Consider the following 7,256-nt stretch of genomic DNA (forward strand, 5'->3'; position numbering starts at 1 on the left):
TGGATTAGATCTCATAAAATTTTTCCTAGGTCTAACATTCTATTTTTCTAAAAAAAAAAAAAAAAAAAAAAAAAAAAAGAGAGAGAGAGAGATTATTCTACACAAAGATTCAGATTTTTAAGCAAGACCTAAAATTAATGTATGTTTAAATTGCTCCTATCAAAAGGAAAATATCAATAGCTGTTTTCTAAGAGTACACACACACACACACACTATGTATATGGGAACTGGAGAAACTAAAGATATAACTTTATTTGGGGAAATTCTCATCTGTGAGTAAATTAGATAACTAGATGGTACTTTGGATAGAGTTCTGAATCTGGAATCATAATAATCTGAATTCAAATTTGACCTCAGGTACTTATAGATTCTGGGTTATTGATTTAATTTCCCCTTTCCTCAGTTTCCTCATCTAAAAAATGTAATCTTATCCAATAATATTTATTAAGTGTTTACTTATGTTCCAGGCACTGTGCTAATTCCTAGGAATACAATTAAAAAAAAAAAATAGTTCCTGCTATCAATATAGACCAGCAATTCAAATGAACAAACTACACTCCTTAAGGGAATAGTAAAAAAAATAAGTAACTTGACCAGTCACTAGCCAGTATTTCTAACAGGTAGAATTTGAATTCAGCTCTTCCTGAGATCACTTCTTTATCTACTATGCCATATTGGATGGAGTATTGTGACAAAATTTTGAAATCACTAAAGTACATGGAGGAGCTTCCTGGGAACTGTGATATTGGGTGGGATGTGTGTGTGTGTATGTGTGTGTGTGTGTGTGTGTGTGTGTGTGTGTGTGTGTGTGTGGAGCATTTCCTCTGATACTACTTTCCCCACTCTTACCTGCATTGCCAAGCCAGGTCCCAAAAGACAGCTTATCCTCATCTCTCATCATCCTATGACTTCTTCTAGGCCTTGATTCATACAGCCTTCTTTCTAGTATGCTCTTCAGTACCAATTAGGAAGCCAGATTAATTAAATTTTAAAAGGAGACAATTACTAAGATGATACAGTAAGAACATTTGGTACAAAAACACCTGTTGCCCCTCAAAAAAAGAAAATCAGAAACATATTCTCCCACTATCACATATAGAGACCAATGAAAGTAGACTCACACTTAGAAAGCATATAATAATAATAAGAGTAATTAACATTTATATAATGCCTACTAGGTGCCAGGTACAAAGCTTACATTTGAATAAATGTATTGTTCCTTGGTATTTTAGTCTCTGATAGCAAATGGAAGTGGGAAGGGGAGAATATATTTCCTCTGGACTCTCTCATTCTTCTATCTCAAATTTCATTATGAGCAAAAAAAAAAAAAAAATAAAAAAAAAAAGATGATTTCTTTAACTACTGAAATTCTCTGGTTGGTTTTGATTCCCAGTAATTCTAGCTTTAAATCTATGATTGTATGAACTAGTATTAGCCCAAGGACCAAATCCAGATTATTTTCTTGGAGAGAGTTAAGAATATTTTTTACATTTTAAATATAATAAGACTTTATTTGAATATATAGTCTTAGCTCTTGGGCAGTACAAAAGCGGATGGCTGCCAAATTTGGCCCCACATGCTGTAGTTTGCTGACCTCTGGATGAACTCATGGAAGGTTGAGGCCATTGGGAAAAGGCCATTGTTTCTAGAGTTTGGGAAAAGCATTTTCCAGGTGCAGAGTAATTTTAGGAGAGAGCCATAATCCTAAAAAAAGTTCAACTTTTCATCTACTTGTCTACCCTAGGTATCCCTACCATCTGTCTCAACATGTAATATACCATCGTCTTTACTCTGTCACTTTTTGTTCTGATAAGACTACTAAATCAATACTGTGATCTGTGAATTTGTTCGCCTTTTTTTTTAAATAGAGGAAAGGTTTTTTTTTTTTGTTTTTTTGTTTTTGTTTTTTTTTTTTTTGGTTTTCTTTCTCTACTTTAGGGATAGGATTTTGGAGGGAGAGATGAACAATAAATAGGAAACCCAGATTAAAAAGAAGAAAAAGAACAGAGTTTCATTTTAAAAAATACACAGAAGAAAACAAGATTCAGAAGTAGGAAAGTTTTGAGATTAATGGTTTGAATTTATTGTGCTCTTTTAAAAATTCAAGTAATATATAATAGAGATTCATGATATCATGAAAAATCCTTTTGGGGGAGAGTACTTTTTTTGTATGTGGAAAGGGTTATGATTGATAATTGTCAAGTACAGAATAACACAAAAATTTTTTTAAAATCAATACTACCATTTTTTCTTGAAAGAAGATTATTATCAGCTGCCCTATAGTTTAGTCACAAATTAAAATGCATTTCCCTGGCATGTAACCCTTTCTGGGTGTTGACTCCTGCCACTAGAATGTCAGGCACTTGAGAACAGGGACTGCCTCATTCCTGTGTTTGTGTCTCCAACACCCAGTTCAGTGCCTGACACATAGTGGTGCTTAATAAATTCATTCATTCATTCATTCATGAGAGGCAGTAGCTCAAGAGAGCCTTCCAGGAGTCAAACAAGTATAGAAGAGTTGTCAAATCCTATGTCTGATACTGAGCAGGAGGAGCAAACTTCAAAGTTCAATGAGGATGGCCATATATCACTACCTGATATGGCAAGTGTGGTTATCTCCCTATAAATAGCATTGAGCTCACAGCAATTCAGCTGGTGACTGGGATAAATTGCTTCCAATTCCTTTCCAGAACAACTGGTTGAAATTAGATGTATATAAAATGATAGCTAAGACAGCATCTAGACATTTGATACTGGAGATCTTGTGCATAGATACCTTATTTTTGTTGAAACCATGGCAGAGAAAGAACTTTGAGGTGGTTTGTTTATGTAGCAGAAAAATGTAGTATTACAAAAGCAAGGAAATTAGATGACTATTAATAATAATGTTGGTATTAATATTTGCAACTGGTTTAATACAGGGAATAAAAACACAAACAGAAAGGAAATTGTTCAGGCCCTGCCCTCAAGAAGTTTGCCTTTTAAAGGGGGAAGATCACACATAAAAAGGAGCTCAAATGGGTTGGGGGATAGAAGAGAGAAAGGTGCCCAGTGAAAAAGCAGTCTAGAGATTCAGAAGCTAAGATGGATTAGGCGTGAGTATGCTCGGCATTTGTTCCTCTTCAAATGGAGTTTCCAGGGAGGAATGTCAAGAGGCCCTAGGGGTGAAGGAATCTGTAGCATGAGAAAGCTGCTGAAGTTGGAGGGCTGGGGAGGAAATGTAAAAGTAATCCAGGGAGTCAGGAGCTCAGCGGCTTTAGCGGCTTTAGGAAACAACTGTGCCCACAGTGGTCTTGGGTTTCCAGTCCTACTTTCCTGCATTTGTGAGCTCATGTTACCACCATGGATTTCTCTCTGTGAGATTTGGAATTTAAGCAGCTGGACCTATCTATTAATGTTTCAGGACAACAGGGAGCCCTGCCTTCTGTCTGGTTTGTCTTGTCGGCCTTTTAAAATTCCAGTACTTTAATCATGAAGCCTTTCCTGATTTCCCCTATCTCCTCCTCTTGTACTTTTCCCTAAAAATGACCTCATCTCTAGTATATACTTATGTGTGCACATATTATCTCCTCTGATAAGCTCTGTGAGGGTAAGGATTGTTTCATTATTTTTCTGTGTATTCTTAGATCCTAGCAAAGTGCCCAGCATATTAAGGTACTTAATCCAATCTGTTGATGAATTGAGCTGTTTATGAGAATAGGTTTGCTGAGTGCTTTGCTCATACAATCCCAAGAGGTAGGATGTATACTAGTATTATTGACATCTCTATTTGCCAGATGGAGAAAAAGAAGATTTAAAAGATTAGTTTATTTGCTCATGATCACTTAGATACCTTGTATCTGAAACAGAATTAGAACTCAGTTCTTCTGACTTCAGAGTTAACACTCCATTATACATTATGTTTACTTTGTAGAAGTATAAAATTTAAATCTCTACGTGTAGAATGATTTTTTTAAGAAGATGAACCACAGAATCAAAGGAAAGAAAAATTTGAGATCCAGTTAAATCAATTTTCCTTGTGTTTTAAAATCTATTTAACACTAAAGAAAGAGGTGTCCAGAATTCAATATGCAAAACTCTTTTAGTTTATTATCTTTGATTTCAAAGTTCCCTGCTGGCTAGATATGATCTGAGACTCAATGATATTAGTTTTTTATGAATTCATAAACTTCATTTATATGGCTTGCTATAAATTGATCTTCTTTTTGAGGTTCAGGCTAAATCAAAACTCAAAGGAAAGAGGAAAAAGTTTTCTGAAAATTATGTGTTTCACCTGATGTTCACCCCATACTTTATGGTGAAGTTCAGCTAAATTTTAGTTCTACAAGTAGCATGATATCAGTTTTCTTATTTTCATATATTCATGAAAGTAAAAATGAGATCAAACATCTCAATCCAAATGAAATTTGAATTGTAAAGACTTGAGCCACAAACTAAAAAAGCCACAACTTTTGGGGCTCATCTTATAAATATTGCCCTTTCTAAATGCTGGTCAAAAATGGCTCTTTATGGAACACAAGGTTTTGCAGGGATGAATGTTGAAAATTATCTACGCATATGTTTTGAAAATAAAAAGCTTTAATAAAAATTGGCTCTTTATTATTCAATTTCCATTCTTATTTCTGCTTCTATTCTCCTTGCTCCTTTACTTCTGGAATGGGGGTTTCAGGGGCTGAAGGGATAGAAAATTTATATGCAGAATCACAGAATCTGAGAGTTGGAAGGGACTTCAGCTGTGAGATAGTCCAGTATGCATACTAAATGAATTTCTTCTCTACCAGACCCAGCAAGGAACTGCCCAAACTTTGATTGAAGACTTCTAAGAAGGGGAACATGCCCCATTCCACATTTAGACAGTTCAAATTGAAAGGAAAGTTTTCCTGCTATCAAGCTTATATTTGCAACTTCTACACTATTGCTTCTGCTTCTATTCTCTGAGGTTAAAAATCTAACCACCCTTTTACATGAAATCATTTCAAATACTTCAAGATAGCTATCATGCCCTCCTTTATTCTCTTTTTCTCCAAATGAAATGTGTCCTGTTCCATCAGCTGATATGCTTTATTTACCTTACCATGTATTTTTTCCTGAATATATTAATCCAATCCAATCCAATGCAAAAAAAAATTTACTGAATGCCTATTGCAATAGATACTATATACTTGGGGCAGCTAGGTGGCGCAGAGTATAGAACACAGGCCCTGAAGTCAGAAGGAACTGAGTTCAAATTTGATCTCAGATACTTAACACTGCCTAGCTGTGTGACCCTGGGCAAGTCACTTAACCCCTAAACAAACAAACAAACAAACAAAAAACACAGAAAAGAAAGAAACTTGACACTTAAAAGTAAATATGAAATAATTCATGTTCTCAAGAACTTTATATTCTATAGGGTAGTGAGTTATGCTACTCTCAGTAGACTTGTATATTTCATAACAATCAAGTATAACAGGTTTTCTTTTTCTCAAGAGGGAATGCCATACTTATTATTTATCTCTTTATAAGATGTGCATAGACAATTCCAATAGACTTAGGATGGAAATTTCTATCTGCATCCAAAGAGAGAACAATAGAGACAAAATGTGGATCAAAGCATGATATTTTCACCTTTTTGTTTGTTTTTTTCCTTGTGGGTTTTTTTCCCTTTTGGTCTGATTTTTCTAGCATAATATGACAGATATGGAAATAAGAGCTGCACATATTTAACTTATACAAGATTGCTTGCTGTCTTGGGATACAGGGAGGTAAAGAAAGGAGTAAGAAAAATTTGGAACACGAAAATTCACTTACAAAAGTTAATGTTGAAAACTATCTTAACATGTATTTGGAAAAATAAAATACATTAAAAATAAAAAACTAAAAGATGTCCATAGAGCTTTAAAAGTCCCAATGACCAGTTGCACTTAAATGAGAACAAAAATTAGTTGACCATTAATAAGATTTATTTCTAGACCTGTTGCTTTTTTTTAATTCAAAAAGAAAACATTAGGAATTCTTTACCTGTGTTTCAAAATAAACAATAGCCTTAATAGATAGCTTCAGCTTCTTGCCTTAGTTTTCTTGCATGGGTTCTTGTTATATCTCCAGTCTTTGAACTGAACATCCCATTGCAATGCACAATTTAGAATCAACGTAATTATTTTAAATGGCTTTATTTCAATGTTTCAGATGACTATTGAAATTTGTACAATGAGGTCAAATTGCAATTTGCAAACTTTTGTGAGAACTGAAAAGGATTTCTTTTGCTGTGATATGTTTTCAACAGATGATGATGATGGCACTTATCTCTTCTGGTCTAAATTTAATTTTAGTCATTTTTATTCATGGCATTCTAACCCATGACATATTAAAAAATACATAACTTCTAAAAGTGCTGAATTCTTCTTGAGTTACAGTTTATGATACTGTTAAAAACTATACATCATAGGCAAACAATTCATGTAGAAAAATGTGTCTGTTCCTTTGAGAAAGGTGAACAGATAAGCTGTCCAAAGTACGAGGAACTAGAGCATGGATAATGCAGGTTGGAGACATTCTGCTGCTTAAGTGATGCATTAAATCAATATTCTGCAAAGCCTTTTCTTGTTATGTTATTTACTTCCATATTCCCCACTAACATGTCTATTTTGGAAGATTCTCTCTTCCATCCCAATTTCATTTAATTAGCATTCTTTAAGTGATGGAATTCATTCACTACATAAATGATTACTCTCCTTCATCATGTCACTGTCCTGCAATTGTCTCCCAATGTCCTAGTACATCAAATCAGCCACCCTGCTTGCTTTTAGATGTCATCTATAATCTCCCCATACAAAATTGTTCCCTATCATCTTCCTTCTCTCTAATCAGAACTGTCTCATCCCACAAACACAATCACACTCATCCTTGACTCGTCTATACCTTTTCTTGTGTTGTTCACTCATGAAATGTCTTCTGTTCTCCTACTTAAATCCTACACACCTTTCAGAGAACATCCCAAGTCCCATTCCTCCTGCAAGAGAATTTACTCCCCAGCACTTAATGATCTCCTACAAAATCTCATTTACAGGCTATCTGTAAATATTCAATTTAGCATTGAATTTTTCCTGTCTTATATTTGTTGTTGTTTCATGAGTATTAGTATTGCTTCTCTAACTAGATTAGATATAAAGACCTTGTGATCAGTGACTATGTAGATAATGAAAGGGCTAGACTTTAATGATAATAAATATAATAATGATGATTTTAAAAACCTAGCATTTATATACAACTTTATT

The sequence above is a fragment of the Sminthopsis crassicaudata genome, chromosome 4, assembly GCF_048593235.1.
Source record: "Sminthopsis crassicaudata isolate SCR6 chromosome 4, ASM4859323v1, whole genome shotgun sequence".
Classification (NCBI taxonomy): domain Eukaryota; kingdom Metazoa; phylum Chordata; class Mammalia; order Dasyuromorphia; family Dasyuridae; genus Sminthopsis; species Sminthopsis crassicaudata.